Here is a 21,244-nt window from a genome sequence, read left to right on the forward strand (position 1 = left end):
ACCACACCCAGTGCTCTATGCAATCTGTGCCCTCTATAATACCCACCACCTGGTACCCCAACTTCCCATCCCCCGCCACTTCAAACCCCTCAGATTGTTTTTTAGAGTCCATAGTCTCTCATGGTTCACCTCCAACTCCCTTTAAGATTTTATTTATTTATTTGACAGACAGAAAGCGAGAGAGGGAACACAAGCAGGGGAAATGGGATGGGGAGAAGCAGGCTCCACATTTAGCAAGGAGCCTGATGCAGGGCTTGATCCCAGGACCCTGGGATCATGAGCCCAGCTGAAGGCAGACGCTTAATGACTGAACCACCCAGGTGCCCCTTAATTTGGTTTTCTTACTGTACCACTCACTACCTCTTTACTTTTCCTAATTCTCAATTTCCTAATCTAAAAATGATATTCATACTAGTACCTACCATATGGGGCAACCATGGAGTGCTACATGAGGTAACACTGTGTGCTTTAAACCCAGTGAATTAGTTAGTCAACATGTACATGGTCAACATGTGTTGGCTATCATCATTGTCTTTAAAGATCATAAGAGTGATGTTCTTATAGGCACTGATAGGAATAAAGTCTATTACTCCATTTTTCATCATCTTAATTCTATTTACTTACACATTAATTACACATTCAGCAAGATAAAACTTCTCTAGATAGTTTCAAAGTAAACATTAACACCCAAAACCATGCTTCTCCTATATTGACCCAAATTGATAAGACCTATGTGCATTCTTTATCAATCTAGCCAAACTAATAAGGTCTTGGAAAAAGCAAAGTTGTCTCATTTAAAGATTGTGATGGTGTTTTCCCATTCCAGACTGGAGATTATTCTGATTGCAAGGAAGAATGAGAGTGTATAGGATTTCACGGACCTTAAATCAACTCCCCACATGCTTCTGAACTATTTAAGTGCTGTACTTGGTGTGACTTCATGTGTCCATAAGTAACAGCAGGCACACTGAGTGGGCTCAGATCCCATCTTCCAAGGCAAGAGACAGAAAAACAACAACAACAACAACAAAACAGAAGGGGAAGAAGGAGAGGGAATTATCATGGATTTGAACCCTAATGAGTGATATGAGTGATAATGTTTTCTAATTTGTTCCCATGTCACCTATAATTCCAGGATGCATAGGCATTCTGAAAAACAAAAACCAAAAAAAACCCCAAAAAACAAAAACCCGGAAATTTCTGTCTGAATAAGTATAACTCAATTATTTAACAAAAATAGAATCTGAGGCTCTGTTAAGTAACTTGTCAAAGAAAATATACCAAATCTGTGGCAGAACCACGCTTGTGCAAGTCTAGAGCCTCAGCTTCCATCAATGTGAACATAAAATTAGGAAAAACCAGTGTTAAAGAAAATTGTCTTTTTATTTCCTTATCATTGCAAAGTTTTTATGAACAGTTCACAATTTCCTTTATCTTACTTTATATATGTATGCATGTGTGTACATGTGTGTGTTAGAGAGACTTTCTAACCATGTAACTATGTAATAGTATAATTGAAAGTACATGATTTGAGAGTCTGAAAATCTAGTTCTGTAACTTACTCGATTCACCAATTTAGGTCATTACCTTGGCTACTCTTATCTTTATATTCCTTTTTGGATGGAGATGACCTGGGTAGGCCAATTAAAATTGTTTCGATTTATATACATTCTGTCTTCTTACCTTGCAAGCTTGCTATAACTACTATTAATTCTTTTTTTTTTTTGAGGAAAAATGAATGTACATGGAGACTTTTCATATACTACAGAGTGCAGCCCAAACACAAATGGCAATTTGGTTTAAACTCTCAGGACTAGAAGTGTAGCCTGTGGATTCCAGTATCATCTGGGGCTTTTAGTGATAAAGGTCCTTAGGCCTCATCTCAGGTCTACTGAATGATGATATGTTAATCTTCACAAGATTCTCAACAGTTAATATGCATAAGAAAGGAGGCACTGGGGGTGCCTGGGTGGCTCAATGGGTTAAAGGCTCTGCCTTCAGCTCAGGTCATGATCCCAGGGTCCTGGGATCGAGTCCCACATCCGGCTCTCTGCTCAACCAGGAGCCTGCTTCCTCCTCTCTCTCTGCCTGCCTCTCTGCCTACTTGTGATCTCTGTCTGTCAAATAAATAAATAAAATATTCAGAAAAAAGAAAGAAAGAAAGAAAGAAAGAAAGAAAGAAAGAAAGAAAGAAAGAAAGAAAGAAGGAAAGAGAGAAAGGAAAGAGGCACTGGTGTATGTTGCATGGATGAGATTTATGGTGCTCAAAATGAACCCTTGAAAGTGTACAGAGCTCTCCGGGTATGTGCATATAGGCAGTCTTCCTGGCCAGAAGGCCTATTGCATTTATACGATTGAGGGGAGGTCTGGGAAGTAAAAATATTTAAGTACCAATAGTCTATTGGTTTTTAATTGTATGGAGATTTTCTCAATGTCAGAGAAATTTCAAATTTGCTCACCATTTAGTGGGGATTTTTGCCACATAAAAGCAACAGAAGGAGGAAGAGGAGGAGTGGGAAGAGAGGAATGGGGAAGAAGGGGAAGGGAAGAGAAGAAAAGGGAGGAGGGGGAGGAAAAAGGGAAAGGGGAAGAGGAAAGGAAGAGGGAGAGCTCAAATAATCTACCCTCAGGTGTTGGTGAAGGTGATGGAATTTATCTGAAAGGATACAGCAAGGGGAAGGGGAAAGCCCATCGTAGAGTCTTGAGTCTAGGCAATAATCTCTACGGGAACTTGAAAAAGTTACCTCGCTATCCTGAATCTCAATCTCTGCTTCTGTGCGATAAAGATGCTTACATTATTTCAAAGATTCCTTTCAGTTTTAAGATTCTGTGAATGATTTCTGCTCTCACTAAGCTGTGAGCCAAATCTCTACTCTGCAAGCCAAATTTTATCCCCTCTCGCTGCTTAGACCAGAGAGAGAAAGACAGGTTGTTTCTCTCAGAATTTGATTATGGAGTTGGAGTGGCTATATTTTAAATACAGATTAGATATCATAATATGTTCCTCGTAGAATAGAAAGTTAAATGTGGTGCATATACATGTATGTACATGTACATGCACACATATACATGCATATAATGGAATATTACTCAGCAATAAAAAAGAATGAAATTCTACTATTTGTGACAACATGGATGGAACTTGAGGGAATTAACCTAAATGAAATAAGTCATAGGAAAACAACAACCATATAATCACACTTACATGTCAAATCTAAAAACAAAAACAAAAAAAGAAGGATGCTTGGGTGGCTTAGTCAGTTAAGTGTCTGCTTTCAGCTCAGGTCATGATCTAAGGGTCCTGGGATCAAGTCCAGCATCAGGCTTCTTGCTCAGTGGGGAGCCTGTGGATTTCCACAGGCTTGTGTTCACTCGCTCTTTCTCTCTCTCTCTGATAAATTGAAAAAAAAATCTTTATAAAGAAAACAAACAAACAAACAAAACTAACCCATAGATATAAGGAACAGATTGGTGGTGCCAAAGACGAGGTGGAGGGGGATGGGTGAAGGTGGTCAAAAGGTACAGAATTCTAGTTATAAAATAAATAAAACCTGAGGGTGTATTGTATAGCATGGTGACTATAGTTAACTTTTTTTTACATACTTGAAAGTTGCTAAAAGAGCAGTTCTTAAAAGTTCTCATCATTAGAACAAAAGTTGGAAATATGTGTGGTGATGGATGTTAAGTAGACTTTGTGTGGTGATTATTTTATTACATGTATATCAAATGTTACTACATATAATATATGTATATGTATATATCAAATCATATACAGTGTATGCCTGAAACTAATATAACACTATATGTCAATTATATCTCAATAAAAAAGGAAAGTTATAGACTTGAAAACGAAATAGTTTAAATTCTCTAGATTAAGAGAAAAAATTGGAGAAAGGTCTTACTCATCTAACTGTGGCAGGAGAGAATGACAAAATTTCTCCTTGAGATGTTGTTAGGTTGGGACAAGAAGAAAAGTCAATAGGAGGAGGGTACCAAAGTACATCCTAAAGAACACAAAAGCAAATCCATAAGAGTTTGATAAGACACTACTTTTATACTTCAATTTTCAGAAAACTGAGATAAAACCATTTAAATGGGTTTTCTTTTTGGCAGGATTTCTTTGTTGTGCTTACGTGTGACACCATTTGTTAAAAATGTAAATGATGTGCCTCTTTGTAAACTGGCTTCACCATGAGCACTTTTTATGCATTGATGTTGTGCCTACTTTGAGAAATGTTATGTGACTTTAGGGAAGTCACTTCTCTTGGTGCCATTTTCTCCTTCTGTACAAATGAGGGGGTTGGCTTAGAAATCTCTAATGTTCTTCCCAGGTATAAAATGGTACAGTTGAATAATGCCTAAAAAAAAAATACCATTTTGAATTTGGAAACAATAATGAGTCAGTGCGAGACACAGAACAGGATAATAAGGCTGCCAGTTTGTGTGGTACAGATGATCAATGCTAGGGAATTTCAGGAAGGTTAGATTTCAGTGTGGGCTCAAGCTGTTAGAACAGACTGGGCCACCAAGCAAAGGAGAAGAGGAAGGGGTATTTTAAGGAGCTCTTCCTTGAACTGAGGTGTCAGGAAAGGGAAGATTTCAGTATCTGGCAACTCTTGGTCCCCAAAAATGAGACCTAACTTGAACTAGCTCAGGGGAAAAAAGGCGGGGAGATTTATCAGAATGGTGGAGAATACGCTAAGTGACTAGGAAAAGGGTAGAGAGCAGAAGACCTCGGGGACAATTAGAACTAGGAACTGAATCACCACCAGATGGTTCACTCTGTTCTCTCTGTACATCTGCTTTATATTTTCTTTTGTATATCTCTTTCTCTATTCAGCAGGAGCTCCTAAACCTCACATTTTCTCACTACCTTTATTTCCAAATCAGAGTCTCCAGGAGAATGCTTCTGACTGGTCTACTTGGCTCAGGTAACTGGATGAATTACTTGCGTGCAGAGGAGCAGGGTTACCTAATACAAACATGGCAGCTCATGACTCATCCTCACAGACGAGAAAAATCACTCTGAGCTGGAAAGTCATCCTAATGCTCATTAAAACACTGAAGACATGGTCAGAACTTTGCCTAAGATGTGTTCAGCTAGTGTGGGAAAGGTAGAACAAGTCAGCTGAGTGCTGGTCTGGAAGGGTTTTTAATGCTCAGACAAGGGGACCTTATTTGCTCCATTTTTAATTATTATAATTATAGAATAATAATAATAATATTGTTACTTTGTCCAGTGGTTTTGAAAGTTAGGTTGGTGCCATAATGCAGAAATAAGAATTACTTGGGGGAGTGAGGGTATGCTTACTAAAATACTGAGCCCAGGACCCATCCCCAATTACTATGATTCAGCAGATTGGGCTGCAACACGAAAACTGGTGCTTATTAAAAATTCTCTGGGTGATGCTAGTTAGTAGCCAGTTTAAGGATTTACAGGTCAATCTGATATAACTTTACTGTGGACCTATTAAGCATAATATTTTTTACGTAAGTTTCTGAAAGACAAAATCTGCTTGTTTCAGAGGCATATTCACAAGACATTTATCCTTTTCTTAAGAAATCTGGCTCTATTAGCGAACATATAGCTTGTATATAAATAGACATAAATGATCAAATATCATTTGGAAGCTCAGAGGAATGATTAGAACTGGAGGTGGTGTGCAGTTAGCAAAGACTTGGTGGAGGAGGCAACATTTCAGTTCTTAAATAATGGATTGATTTTTGAATATTCAGAGGAGGAAGTTTATTCCAGTTGGGAAGAAGAGTATATAAAAACGCCCAAAGGAGAAAAATCTAGAGTAGGGTTTCTTAATTTCACATCCAAGGATACCCCAAGGGATTGGTAAATTTGTATGGAAAAATATTTATTTTCACTATCATCTAATGGAAATTAATAAGTCCTTAATTTTACAGCAAACAAATGTGGATTTAGTAATACCTGCAAATTTTTTTACCACTCAAAATTATATATAGGGGTGCCTGGGTGGCTCAGTCAGTTGAGCATCTGGCTCTTGATTTTGGCTCAGGTCATGATCTCAGGGTCAGGAGATCGAGCCCCACATTGGGCTCTGCACTGGGAATGGTCCTGTTTAGGATCCTCTCTCTCTCTAAAAAAAAAAGAGAGAGAGAGAGAGAAACAGAATTTACATATAAATTATATATAATTTATAATATATACAATATATAATACTTGTATATTATTATATGTTGTACTAGATGTTATATATATATATATATATATATATATATATATATATATATAGTGTGTGTGTGTGTGTGTGTGTGTGTGTATTTTTTTTTTTAAGTAGGCTCCACATCCAGCATGGAGCCCAACACAGGGCTTGAACTCATGACCCTGAGATCAAGACCAGAGCTGAAATTAAGAGTCAGACGCTCAGTCTGCTGAGCTACCCAGGTACTCCCATATTTCTATGTTTGATTAAAACTGTAGCAGATAATTTGGATTCTCATTTTTTGCTCACATTGACTCAAAATTTAGAATAGCTATAGATCCACTAGCTCTTATTAAGGACTCAACAATAAATAAGATTAATGATTTAAAATCAAATTATTTTAAAAAGTATTTTATAACCATTTGCTACTAGTTTTCTTTATAATTTTGTAAGTTTTATTTCATGCATTTAAAAAGATTGTTCTGAAAATATTTTTTGGTTAGCTACAACTGGGTAACAGATTATCTTAATATTTATCCACATATAATAACCATTTTATTTTCTTGTGAAATTTTGGATAATGAATTTGAGAAGGGTCAAGGTAAGCAGGTGTTAAATGTGATCTCTCATGTGGTTACAGCTCACTGTTATCTGCAGCCATCAGCAGCTCAGCTGAGCTAGATACCCAAGATGGCTGGGAGTTCAAATGGGATGGACTACCCATCTACCTCACCTAGTACCATGGGCTTCTCACATCTTAGTGGCTGAATTCTGAAAGAGAAGCATCTCTAGAGGTAGTATTCAATAAGAGAGTAGTCCACTAGAATAAAACAGAAGAAAGAAGATTTCTGACCTGGATTTTCATGTCATGCAATGTCACCTCACCTCCTTTCTCTTGGTTACTCATGAATCACTAAGGCCAACTCAGAGTTGAAAAAAGGCAAACCCCTAGTTATTTTGGGAAAAGTGTCAAAAAAACTATGGCCATCTTTAATCTGGTACAGAAGGATTCCAAAGGCTTCAGTAAACTGTCAAAACTCTTCATGACATTAAAAAAAAAAAGTTGATAATATTGGCTCTAGCATACATGCTTAAGTAAAGACTGTATTCAATGAAAGAATTAAAATTAGCTTTAGATGGTATTCAAGGTAGCCAGTAGCTAGCTACTGAGTCATATGTATACATTTTCCAAGTTCTATTATTCCAATGTCTGTTAGAAACAAACAAACAAAAAATAAATAAATAAAAAATCTGCTTAACCTTGATGGGTCAAAAATGACAGAACTGAGCTTTACCCCAAACCAGAAGAGCAAGCAAATAATTCCATAATGGTGAAAGGATCTTGCTTATGGGTAGATAAGACTTGTCTTCTTCTGTTGAATATAATTAAAAGAGATGGGCAAGAGATGTGACAAGGCCCCTGTATCTCCTCTCAAACATGCTGCAGTGATGAATCAAAGAGATGGAAACTGACACCTTCCATCTCCGGGACACCCAGAGTAGAAATACAGTCAATAAGACGGCATGTTCATTGATGTGCAAGGTCTCTTCCCTATCAGGAGGAGAAAGATGAAATCTGACAGCTCTCTCCTCAGTAATTCCTCACCTCTTTCCACCACTGGCTACAGATGGAAGAAACCTTTTGGTGAGAAAGTAGAAGTCTGTGTCTGTGGGATCTATGGGTGGGATTTTTATCTAGGTCTTTAGCCAAAGCCTTTAGCATATTCACTTACAGGCTTTAGCTAAAAGATGGCTAGGGGAGTTATTAACATGGGAGAGAAGCAGAACTCCTTAGGTTAGGAGACATGCAGGCATACGAATCAGATGTATCTTAACCGTTTCATTTAGGAGATGTCTTCATAATGGATCATAATCTACTCAGGAGAACACATGGTTCAGGATTCTTACATGTGCTTGGGAATATCAAGTATTTTAGGTTTGAATTATAACTGAAAGCTCCTTAAAGTCTAAGATAACTTTGCATCCCTAGTACTTTTCAGTGCTTAGTTGAGAGTAAATCTTTAAATAAATGCTTTATAGAAGAATAAATGATGGTTGAATGAAACTATATAGAGGTCTGAAGAACACTACCCAGATCCCAAAGAATAAAATACAGGCTATTTAGCTGATATATAAGACCTTGTATTACCTGACCTCTGACTAGTTTTCTGGCCCAATCTCTAATTACTATCTCTCCTCCTTTGGTCACCAAACTAAGATAACACAAAGAAACTTGTATGTCTTAGCAGCTCTTTCCATGTTTATTCAGCTCCCAAAAGGTTAAAAAAAAAAAAAAGAAAAAAAGAAAAGAAAAAAAAAAAGCTAATTTGATTAGCTAATTTTGATTAAATTTCTCTGTGAGAAGACAGTGCTTGAGTAGACATCCAAAAGAAAACACCAAGCCAGCCCCGTGAAGATCTGGGAGTGGGGGTGGAAAACACAATCCAGATGGAGAGAAAGCAAGTAAAAAGTCACTAAACCAGGAGCTTGATATTCTTATTGTTTTTTTCTTCAACAGAAAGACAGCTGGTGTGACAGAAAGATAAGGAATGAAGGGGTAGTTCCATACAGATGAGGTCAGAGAAGAAAGAGTTAGGGAGGGTCCATCTCACTTAGAACCTTGAAGGAAAGCTATATTATAGGGTTTGGATTGTGTTCTAAGTGGAATGGGAAGCCATTCAACTGTAGGAAGCAGGAGTGGGCATTATCTGATTTGTCTTTTGAGAAGAAAACCCCCTGCAAGAAAACAAGTAAGGATGCAGGTAGCCTGGGTAGAAGGTGATGTCAGCAGTTATTGTGAAGTAGTGGTTCAGATCAAGGTGATAGCAGTGAAGCAGGAGAGAAGTAAAGAGTTTTAGTCTATTTTTCAGAATCAAAACTAGTAAGATTGGACAGAAGGATGAAATTTAAATAATCAACTAATGAGAAAAATGTTTACATTTATTTACAGGTTAAGAAAAAGAAACAAACATCAATACAACTCTGAAATGGTACTTTTTTTTCTCCTATCAAATTGACAAATGATTTTAAAAAATGGTAAATCCCTAAAATATGCAAGTTTTGAAACCCAACCTAACTGTCCAACAATCAGGGATCAATGAAATAAAACATAGGGCATGCATGTGTTTAAATGCTCCATGGCCATTACAAATGATGTTGTGTAAGAACACTTAATGACACAGAAAATGTTCAAAGTTTTATCTGCTCAACAAGCAGTTGTCAGGGTCCCATGCTTCTTGTTAAGTACCAAATGGCTTTTGGAGTGAAGGGAAACGCTAATATCTTTAAAATTTGTTACAGAACTTCCTTAAGGTTTTAGACTTTTTTTTTTTTTTTTTTTTTTTTTTTTTTTTAATGTGCTTGGCAAACTTCCTGAGAGTGAGGCCCAAGTGACAGTGAGACTCCCAGGACATGTAATATTATGATGCGAGATTAACAGAAATAGAATCACTGAAAACAAAACAAAACAAAAAAACCTTTGGGCAAGTGGTTTTGGTATGGAGTTGGGAAAACATGGCTGTATTATATAAATAATATATACTATTATATTGGGAATAAAATGGTCTGTGGCAGGGCAAGATAGACCAGAATCTGCAAATGCAGGATAGCAAGTTAGGTAGGTCATAAACTTAGTCAGGCTGTCTTAATGGCCATGATAACAAAGCTCTTTCCTATTTCATACTCCATCTTCCTTAGGAATTTGCAGAAAACCTGGCAAGGACTTTCCATTTCCATGGTATGTGGCACGGTATTTTGAACTGATTTTTCAAAAGGCAAAGAGATCTCAACTCCATCATTAAAAAACAGTATCCCAGGTCAGAAAATTTATTTTGTAAAGACAGGGACCTAGAATGTAACCAGTACAGAAGGAAGGGTCTTTAAAGAACATGTAATGGATCTTATTAGTAAAGGATAAACTGTGGCTCCCATAAAGATATAATGCAAAAATTACCCATAGATGTATGTCCACAGATGAACCTGAAGCATGAAAGTTATGCAAGTTGGCTCTAAATGCAAATTAAAGTTGATTTCAAAGTGAAATGGAGTGTCTACCACTCAGTGTTCAGGCTTATTGTTGCTAACAGACAGTAGAAAACTTATTACTCACTCCCCATGTGTAGATGGCTTTTGCAAACTTGTGCAAGAGCTATGGAATTTGTTTTCAATTTGCTGTTTTTATTCTCTGTATTGCCTGTGGTTCCAGGCAGCCCTTAAACAGAAAGCCCATGGCTCAGCTAATATTTCATTTTGGAGATACCATCATGTGCTGGTATCCTGCCATCACTAAAAGATTAATATCAATGCTGGCTGTCATTTCTTGTTAGTATGCTTAAAGAAAGCAGCCCTGTTGCACAGAAACACACTGAACCAGCACTGCACTGGAAAGCAAAAGCATGCCTCTGTCACTTTGAGTTCAGTAAACTTGGGCAAAACACGCAGAGTTACAGGTCTTCATTTTTTCACCTGAAAATCAGGATAGTAAATTTGTCCAACTTGTATTTGATAAGAAAATAAGTATAAGGGGCACCTGCATGGTTCGGTCGGTTAAGCGTCCAAATCTTGGTTCTGGCTCAGGTCATGGTCTGAGTACTGAGATCTAGCCAGGTGTAGGACTCTGTGCTCAGCGGGGAGTCTGCTTGAGGTTCTCTACCTCCCTGGCCCTCTGCCCCTCCCTCTGTGCTCTTTCTTTCTGTCTCTCAAAAATAAAATGAATAAATAATAAAAGAGAAAGAAAATAAGTGTGAAAAATCCTTGTGAACCTTAAATACCTCTTCAAGTATAAAATAGATGTTCTTAAGCCTAGAGTATTCTATTCTATCCTTTAAATTGCTAGTCTTTACCATGAAAGTTCCTGCATGTTCTTGTTGCCCATCACTGCAACACTAACTCCCCTCAGTCTGCATCTCTAAATATAAGGTCTACTTCCTCCTGTCTTCTTGCGCTGAGCCTAGCATATCACACTTACCCCTTTGATCATGTAAATGGGAAGTTCTTGTTCACCCTCTGATTCCCAAGTCACATTATCTAAATGTCTTCTTGAAGTTAACATTTGCCAAAATGTGTCATGGTTATGTATCATGGGCACAGCCATCAGGCACTGGACTGCACTTCACACATATTATCTCATATAATCCTCAACTGCTTTAGAAGGCAGATATCACATGCTTTCTCTCTCTAGTTAGACTGTATTTCTATGAACACAGGGTGAGTATGCAATTCATTTTGTATCTTCAACATGACCAAAATTGAACTCAATAGATGTATTATTACTAGAATTCCCATTACTATTATTATTATTATTACTAATCATTAATATACAATTACATATTACCATTATTACTATTTATTGGGTTATTTATGAGGTTCTTATAACCTGGAATTCAAACAGGAAAAGCTACTTTTAGAAAGGGACTACTGGGAAAATTAGGATTCATATCTAAGTTCTTCTTACTTCAGAACAAGTGCTTTCAGTTGCCACTTTTTCACTGCCTCCTTTGGGAGGATCTGGGCAGAATCTTGGACCATCTTTAGCTAATGGAATGATCTTGGTCCAAATTAAATCCATCAGGGAGTCTTATTAAGACACTGTTTCCTCCACAGTATCTACTTTGTGACGCCACCAAATCACTGAATAAGTCTACTTTGTGACACCACCAAAACACGTTTGCTCTTTGCACTCCATGGTCTGAAATTCTCAGACTGCCACCATCAGCTAAATGCCCTGTCTGTAGGTTATCTGGGATAAAGAAATGCAAAAAGTAAATTCATCCATTCTTCTCCAGAGAAGGTCAAGTAAATAAAAATTCTTATTCATCTGTCAATAACCTCATTGTTGGTGCAATGTTAAATACACTTAAAGGAACCCATGGATATTTCAGTTGTTCAGAGAAATGGTACTGCTGTTGATCACTGGCTTTGAAGGGGGTGATCAGTGTGGTGGAGCATAGGACAGCGGTCAGGCTGAAGTTTCCTGGTTCTAACATTGATTACAAATGAAAGACTGCCTAACATTAGCCTGATGATATGTATTCACTGCCACTGAACACCTTCAGGAAAAAAATAAAATAAAATAAAATAAAAAAATAAAAATCCATATACCCTTCAGATGAGCCCAGGAACCCTGGTAAGGAAAGGGGCTCTCACTGTAGCAGAAACCAGAAAAAAGTTCATCAGAAACACAGAGAAACTAACGAAAAAGAAAACCAAGACAGAAGTATTACTTTATCTAGGAGAAACGATTTTCTAAGTCTGATACTGTTGACTACATGTGGTATGAAATAAAGCTAATGTAGAAAAGAGATTATTTTTTTCATGTAAAAGCACCTGTTCACTGTCAAATTCTGGTCAAAATTCTTCATTTTGCATAGGTAGGAGGGATAACACTTTTGTACAGCCCAACAAGAAGTAGAAGCACCATAGACCTGCTCACTCAGTCATTCATTCACTGACTCAATGAACCATTCACTCATGAGTTCTTTCATTATATCACTCACTTCTACAAAGAAGTGGTACAGCTTGCAGTAGAAAACCTATACTTAATAAAACCAGATTTCAAAGGAAAATAAATATGAGCCAGGAAATAAAGGATATAGGTCCAGAAAATGCACACAAAACTTGCCAAGCTCTTGACCAGGAGCCAGGGAGGATATGGAGCTGGAAAACTAGTCACCTGGGAAGTAATTTTCCAAAATACATAGTCCTCTATCAAGGAAAGAACGTTTCTTTGGTGAGAAATATAACAGAACTATTGAAGGAATGAATACTTTATTTATTTATTTATTTATTTATTTTTAAAGATTTTATTTATTTATTTGACAGAGAGAAATCACAAGTAGTCGGAGAGGCAGGCAGAGAGAGAGGGGGAAGCAGGCTCCCTGCTGAGCAGAGAGCCCGATGCGGGACTCGATCCCAGGACCCTGAGATCATGACCTGAGCCGAAGGCAGCAGCTTAACCTACTGAGCCACCCAGGCGCCCAAAGGAATGAATACTTTAGAAACTCCATAATGACTCCAATACTTGTCTTCATCAAAAACAGTGGACTAAGGCAAAGGTACTGAAATGATACATAATACTTACTTACATTTGAGCTCCCTGGGGGTGACAGTAAAAAGGGAAAGCCAGCATGATATATAATAATGGGAATTTAAAATTTTCATTTATGCTGCTTTGAATTTTGAAAGAAATTGATTACTGAAGCATTTATATAAACTAAAGGACATACAGTAGTTAGTAGAACAGTCTTAGGGAAAAGATACCTGTTCTTCGATTTTTTAAATTTATTTTTCATGCTACCAAGAAATATCAGAGAGGAAAGTATAACCAATGTCCATATACCCACCATCCAGGTTTGATAATGAATATTTTATCATGTTTAATTTGCATGATTTTTCCTCAAATGTTGTAATGTATAATAAATAAATTATGCCTTTTTACCCCTAATATTTTATTTTTGCTGGTTATGATTTTATTAATTAATTTTTATTTTTTAAGAATGCATTTCTTAAAAATAACATTTTCTGAAAAATCTGAATACTATTATCATATACAGTAGAATAGAAATAATTTATAATTATCATCAAATATCACATCTGTTTTCAGATTCAGTCATTGTTTCCCAAAATGACATAGATGGTGTATTCAAAGTTCAATCAAATTCAAATTCATAATCTTTGGAGTTACTGAAATATCAGGACTTTGGGAAACAGGAATGATTATCATGGGTGGACATCTCCCAGCCTGATAAGTATGACAAGATTGATTAGACCTTTTCTAAAGGAAGTTGCAGGAAGACTTATGAGAAATACAATCTTGGCTCTTTTTGTCCTTAAAAAACATTAAAGAACACAATTTTTGTCCTTTTTAAATATAGATGTAAATTTTAAGCAAACAAATACATAATTCAATAGTTTTTAACAAAAAATACAGTCCCCTGTTACCACTACTGTGAAAATTCCCTTCTATTCCTTTGAAGGCATCCCTCACCCAGTATGCACAACTCATTTCCACATCGTAGAAAGATCTGTTCTTTAAGTTCATAACACATGGTATCATGGAGCATGTATATTTTGGTATCTGGATTTTTTAAAAATTATTTTATTTTTTTTACTTAGCATAGCGCTTTTGAGGTTTTTCCATTTTTTTTGCATGTATCAGTAGTTTGTTCTACTTTATTGCTCTGTACTATTCCACTGTATGAATATATCAGAATTTCCTTGTGCTTTTCATTGATAGGCTTTGCAGGTTGTTATGAGTCTTTTTGCTTTTATGAATAAAGCTGTGGATATTCTATTATAAATAGTTTTGGAGATGTAGATTTTCATCCAGCTTGGTAAAATGTCAAGTAATGGAACAAATGGGTAAACGTTTAACTTTATAAGGAATGGCAATTTTTTTTTCCCAAAGAGGTTGAAACCATCATACATTCCACCTATAAGTGGAAATCCAGTAATTTCATGTCATTATCCACATTTGGTAGTACTAGTTATTTTAATCTTAGCCATTTTATTGGGTGTATTATGGTATCTCAGTGGTGTAGTTGAACATATTCTCACTTAATGTTTTTAATTCAGAAAGACTTGTGCCCATTTTATTGGTTTATTTGTGTCTTATTACTGAGATAAAGGAGTTATTTATATATTATACCTATAAGTCCTTTAAAATGAGTATTTTCTCCTAAAATGTGGCTCTGTAATTTTATGTTTAAAAGTGGTATCTTTTAAGATCCTAACAGTTTTAATTTAATGAAATTCATTTGTCTTTTGTGATTAATGCTTTGGATATCCAGGAAATATTTGTCTACCCAAGATCATGAAGATATTCTCTTTTTATTTTCTAGAAATTTTATAGCTTTATATTTTATATTTAGGTTTATGATTTATCTCAAAATAATATTTTGTATGTGGTATGTGGTAGGAGTCAGGCGCATTTTTTCCCCAAATTCATATACTATTGTTCCAGCACCATTTTTTTAAAAGAAATGTTATCCTACTGAATTATCTACATGATTTGTATGCTTAGTCTTCCTAAAAAGTCATTTGACCAAATATGTGCAGATTGTGTCTAGGCTCTCCCCTCTGTTCTATAAATTCATTGATCTCCTATTAATAGAACAGTATCTTTATTCTGTAGATCTATAGTAAATCTTAAAATCAGTCCTCCAAATATGTTCTCTAAGATTGGCTATACCAGGTTGTCTTTCTAATTTTTATAATAATCTTGTCAGTTTCTATAGGTAAGCACTATTAGAAATGTGACTGGTATGACAGTCAATCTCTAGATCTTTTCATGGAGAATGGATGTCTTAAGAACTTCACATCTTTAAATTAATTGTTATGATGTATCTCTTCATTTATTGGGCTGTTCATTATTTCTCCCTGCAGCCTGTTTTGATTTTCACTGTAGAGGTCTTCCACAGTTTTCATTACATTTATTTCTAATTATTTTATATTCTGATGCTAATTATGAGTAATATTTTAAAATTCACTTCCCCAATGACTTGTTGCTAGTGTTTAGAAATGCATCTTTTTGTACATTGGACCTGTATTCTGCAGAATTGCCTAATTCATATATTAGTTCTGGTAGCTTATTCATAAATTCCTTAAAATTTGCTATGTTAATATCATATCCTCAGTGAACAAAAATACTTTCATGTTTTCTTTCTAAATTTTATGCCTTTCATTTCTTTTCCATGCGTTAAGTCACTGCAGAGGATCGCCAGTACAAGTTTAAATAGAAGTGGTGAAAACAGATATTTTTGACATGCTCCCAAACTCTGGGAGGGTATATAATTATTTGATCATTAAGTATGATGTTAGCTCTTTGATTTTAACAATTCAGTTGAAATCTTTGCTTTTTTATTTCTCCTTTAGTGAAAATTGTTATTAAAATCATAGTTTCTCCTTAAATTTTGCAAAAAGATTTTTCATGCATTCATGAGATAAACAATGTACTTTTTGTTCTCTTCTCTTCTGATGTGACAAATTTCATTGATTCATTTTGCTGTAGGGAAATCCCACTCAGTCATGATGTACTACCATTTTTGTATATCATTCGGTTAAGCTCGATAATATTTTTAAAAGACTTTGTTTTTTTTCTTTCGTTTCGTTTTTTAGAGTAGTTTTAGGTTTGTAGTAAAATTGAGCTTAAGGCAAAGAGATTTCCCATATCCCCAGTGCCCCCTACACATGGCTAGCCTTCTTATTATAAAAATCTCTGACCAGGATGGCATATTGATTACAGCTATGAACCTATACTGACACATCACTGTCATTCAAAGTCCACAGCTTACACTATATTATGGTTCACTCTTGGTGTTGTACATTCTGTGAATTTAGACAAGTGTATAATGACATGTACCCATCATTATAGTATCATATAGTGTATTTTTTTAATGAATATGTAATGTATTATATATTAACATATAATGTTATTATTTGACCCAGGGATACAGGTCTGTAAATCATTTCACACTCACCAGAGCACACACCCTCCCCAATGTCCATAACCCCGCCACCCTATCCCTACTCCCCCACACCCCAGCAACCCTCAGTTTGTTTCGTGAGATTAAGATTCTCTTATGGTTTGTCTCCCTCCTGATCCCATTTGGTTTCATTTTTTTCCCTCCCTAACCCCTATGACCACCCGTCCTGCCTCTCAAATTCCTCATATCAGAGAGATCATATGATAACTGACTTTCTCTGATTGAGTTATTTCACTTATCATAATACTCTCTAGTTCCATCTATTTGCAGTGGCAAGATTTCAGGTTTTTTGATAGCTGCTTAGTATATATATATATATATATATATATATATATATATATGCCACATCTTCTTTATCCAGTCATCTGTTGATGGACATCTAGGTTCTTTCCACTATCACCAGTGCTATTTGACATAGTACTAGAAGTCCTAGCCTCAGCAATCAGACAACAAAAATAAATTAAAGCTATCTGAATCAGCAAAGAAGAAGTCAAACCCTCATTCTTTGCAGATGATATGATGCTTTATATGGAAAACCCAAAAGACTCCACTCCAAAACTGCTAGAATTCATACAGAAATACAGTAAAGTGTCAGGATATAAAATCAATGCACAGAAATCAGTTGCATTTCTATACACCAACAACAAGACAGAAGAAAGAGAAATTAAGGAGTCAATCCCATTTACAATCACACCAAAAACCATCAGATACCTAGGAATAAACCTAACCAAAGAGGCAAAGAATCTGTACTCAGAAAACTATAAAGTACTCATGAAAGAAATTGAAGAAGACACAAAGAAATGGAAAAATGTTCCATGCTCATGGATTAGAATAACAAATATTGTGGATGTCTATGGTACCTAAAACAATCTACACATTTAATGCAATTCTTACCAAAATATCATCAATTTTTTCAAAGAAATGGAACAAATAATCCTCAAATTTATATGGAACCAGAAAAGACCCCAAATAGCCAAAGGAATGTTGAAAAAGAAAACCAAAGTTGGCATCACAATTCCAGACTTAATGCTTTATTACAAAGCTGTAATCATAAAGACAGTACAGCATTGGCACAAAAACAGACACACCGATCAATGGAACAGAATAGAGATCCCAGAAATGGACCCTCTCAACTCTATGGTCAACTAATTTTGACAAAGCAGAAAAGAATGTCCAATGGAGAAAACACATCTCTTCAACAAATGGTGTTGGGAAAATTGGACAGCCACATGCAGAAGAATGAAACTGGACCACTTCCTTACACCATACACAAAAATAGACTCAAAATGGATGAAAGACCTCAATGTGAGACAGGAATCCATCAAAATCCTTGAGGAGAACAGAGGCAGCAACCTCTTTGACCTCAGCTGCAGCAAGTTCTTCCTAGAAGCATCGCCAAAGGCAAGGGAAGCAAGGGCAAAAATGAAATATTGGGACTTCATCAAGATCAAATGCTTTTGCACAGCAAAGGAAACAGCCAACAACACCAATAGACAACTGATAGAATGGGAGAAGATATTCGCAAAGAACATGTCAGATAAAAAGGGTAGTATCCAAAATCTATAAAGAACTTATACCCAAAGAACAAAGAATCCAATCAACAAATGGGCAGAAGACATGAACAGACATTTCAGCAAAGAAGACATCCAAATGGCCAACAGACACATGAAAAAGTGCTCAACATCACTCAGCATCAGGGCAATACAAATCAAAACCACAGTGAGATACCCCCTCACACCAGTCAGAATGGCTAAAATTAACAAGTTAGGAAATGAGTGATATTGGCAAGGATGCGGAGAAAGGGAACCCTCCTACACTGCTGGTGGGAATGCAAGCTGGTGAACCACTCTGGAAAACAATATGGAAGTTCCTCAAAAAGTTGAAAATAGAGCTCCCCTATGACCCAGCAATCACACTACTGGGTATTTGCCCTAAAAATACAAATGTAGTGATCTGAAGGGGCAGGTGTACCTGAATGTTTATAGCAGCAATGTCCATACAGTGTAGTTTTACAGCCAGAAAAATCCTCTGTAATCTGCTTATTTATCTTTCCCTCACTTATAACACCTGGCAACCACTTTCTTTAATGTCCTTATAGTTTTGCCTCTTAGGGCATGCCATATAGTTGGAATTATACAGTATATAGCCTTTTCAGATTGTTATGCTTCACTTAATAATACGCATTTTAGATCCTCCCTACCTTTTAATGGCTTGATAGCTCATTTTTCTTTAGCACTAAATAATATCTCATTGTCTGAATGTACCACAGTTTGTTTATCCACTCACCTGAATATCTTCCTTGTTTCCAAGTTTTGGAAATTAAAAATAAACCCAATACAATCATCTGTATGCCAGTTCTTATGTGAACAAAAATTCTCAGCTCCTTGGGCAAATACCAAGGAGCATGATTGTTGGGCCATTTGGAGAAAGTATGTTACATTTTATAACAAATTATCAAAGTATCTTCCAAAGTGGCTGTACTATTTTGCATTCCCACCAGTAGTCAATGAGACTTCTATTGTTCTTCATCCTTATTTGCATTTGGTGTTTGCAGTGATCTGGATTTGGGCCAGTTAAATAGGTGTGTAGTGATATCTCATTGCTGTTCTAATTTGTATTTCACTAATGACATGTTATGGTGAGTGTATTTTTGTATGCTTATTTGCCAACTATGTATCTTTTCACTGAGGTATTTGTTAAGGTCTTTGGTCCATTCTTTTTTTATTTTAATTCCATTGTAGTTGACATACAGCTATATTAGTTTTAGGAGTACCACATAGTGATTCAGCAATACCATATATTACTCAGTGCTCATCAAGATAACTGTACTATGAATCCCCTGAACAATTTCACCCATTCCCCAAACCACCTCCCCTCTGGTAACTATATGTTTCTTTTCTATAGTTAGAGCCTATTTTTTGGTTTGTCTCTCTTTTTCCTTTGTTTTGATTCTTAAATTCCACATATGAGTGAAATCACCTGTTATTTGTCTTTCTCTGGCTGGCTTATTTCACTCAGCATTATACTTTGTAACTCTATTCATTTGCAAATGAGAAGACTTCATTCTTCTTAATGGCTGAAATAAATAAATATCTATTTATAGATATAGATATAGATCTCACATCTTCTTTAACCATTATCCAACAATGGACACTTAGGCAACTTCCATAATTTGGCTATTGTAAATAATGCTGCCATAAACATAGGGGTGCACATATCCCTTTGGATTACTCTTTTTGCATTCTTTGGGTAAGTACCCAGTAGTACGATAGCTAGGTCATTGGGTAGTTCTACTTTTAAGTTTTTGAGGACCCTCCATACTGTGTTTCACAGTGGCTGCACCAGTTTGCGTTTTCACCAACAATGCAAGAGTTCCCCTTATTCTGCATCCTTACCAACATCTGTTGTTTCTGGTTATTGATTTTAACCATTCTGACAGGTATGAGCGAATATCTTATTGTAGTTTTCATTTGCATTTCCCTGATGATGAGTGATATTGAGCATCTTTTCATGTGTCTGTTGGCCACCTGGATGTCTTCTTTGAAAGAATGTTTATTCATGTCTTCTGCCCATTTTTTAACTGGATTATTTGTATTTGGGGCATTGAGTTCTTTATAGAATTTGGATAATAACTCTTTATCAGATATGTCATTTGTAAATACCTTCTCCCATTCAGTGGAGTTTCTTTTAGTTTTGTTGGTTGTTTCCTTTGCTGTGCAGAAGATTTTTATTTGGATGTATTACCAATAATTTATTTTTGTCTTTGTTTCCCTTATCTCAGGAGACATATCTAGAAAGATGTTACAGCTGATGTCAGAGAAATCATTGTCTCTGCTCTCTTCTATGATTTTTATGGTTTGACACTTAAGACCTTATCCACTTTGCATTTATTTTTGTGAAGGTGTGTAACTGGACCAGTTTCAGTCCTTGGTATGCAGTTGTCCAGTTTTTCTGATACCCTTTGTTGAGAAGACTGTCTTTTATCCATTGGATATTTTTGCCTCCTTTGCCAAAAAGATTAGTTGACCATATAATTGTGGGTTTATTTCTGAGTTTTCTTTGTGCCAGTACAATACTGTTTTGATTTTTACCACTTTGTAATATAACTTGAAGTCTGGAATTGTGATACCTCCACTTTTGTTTTTCTTCTCTTTTTCTTTTTTCTTTTTTTCTTTAAGCTTTTAAATTTTAATTTCAGTATACTTAACACAGTGTTGTATTAGTTTAAGGTATGCAATATAGTGATTCAAAAATTCTATATATAGGGGCACCTGGGTGGCTCAGTCGGTTGAGTGTCACCCTTTGGCTCAGGTTATTATCCCAGGGTCCTGGGATGGAGCTCCACATCAGGCTCCCTGCTCAGTGGGGAACCTGATTCTCCCTCTCCCACTCCCCTGCTGTGTTCCCTCTCTCACTGTCTCTCTTTCTCTGTCAGATAAAAAAATAAAATCTTTAAAAAAGATTTTATTTTTTTATCTGACAGAGAGAGATCACAAGTAGGCAGAGAGGCAGACAGAGAGAGAGGGGAGGAAGCAGGCTCCCCACTGAGCAGAGAGCCTGATGCGGGCTCAATCCCAGGACCCTGGG

Source organism: Mustela erminea, chromosome 12 (assembly GCF_009829155.1).
Source record: "Mustela erminea isolate mMusErm1 chromosome 12, mMusErm1.Pri, whole genome shotgun sequence".
Classification (NCBI taxonomy): Eukaryota; Metazoa; Chordata; class Mammalia; order Carnivora; family Mustelidae; genus Mustela; species Mustela erminea.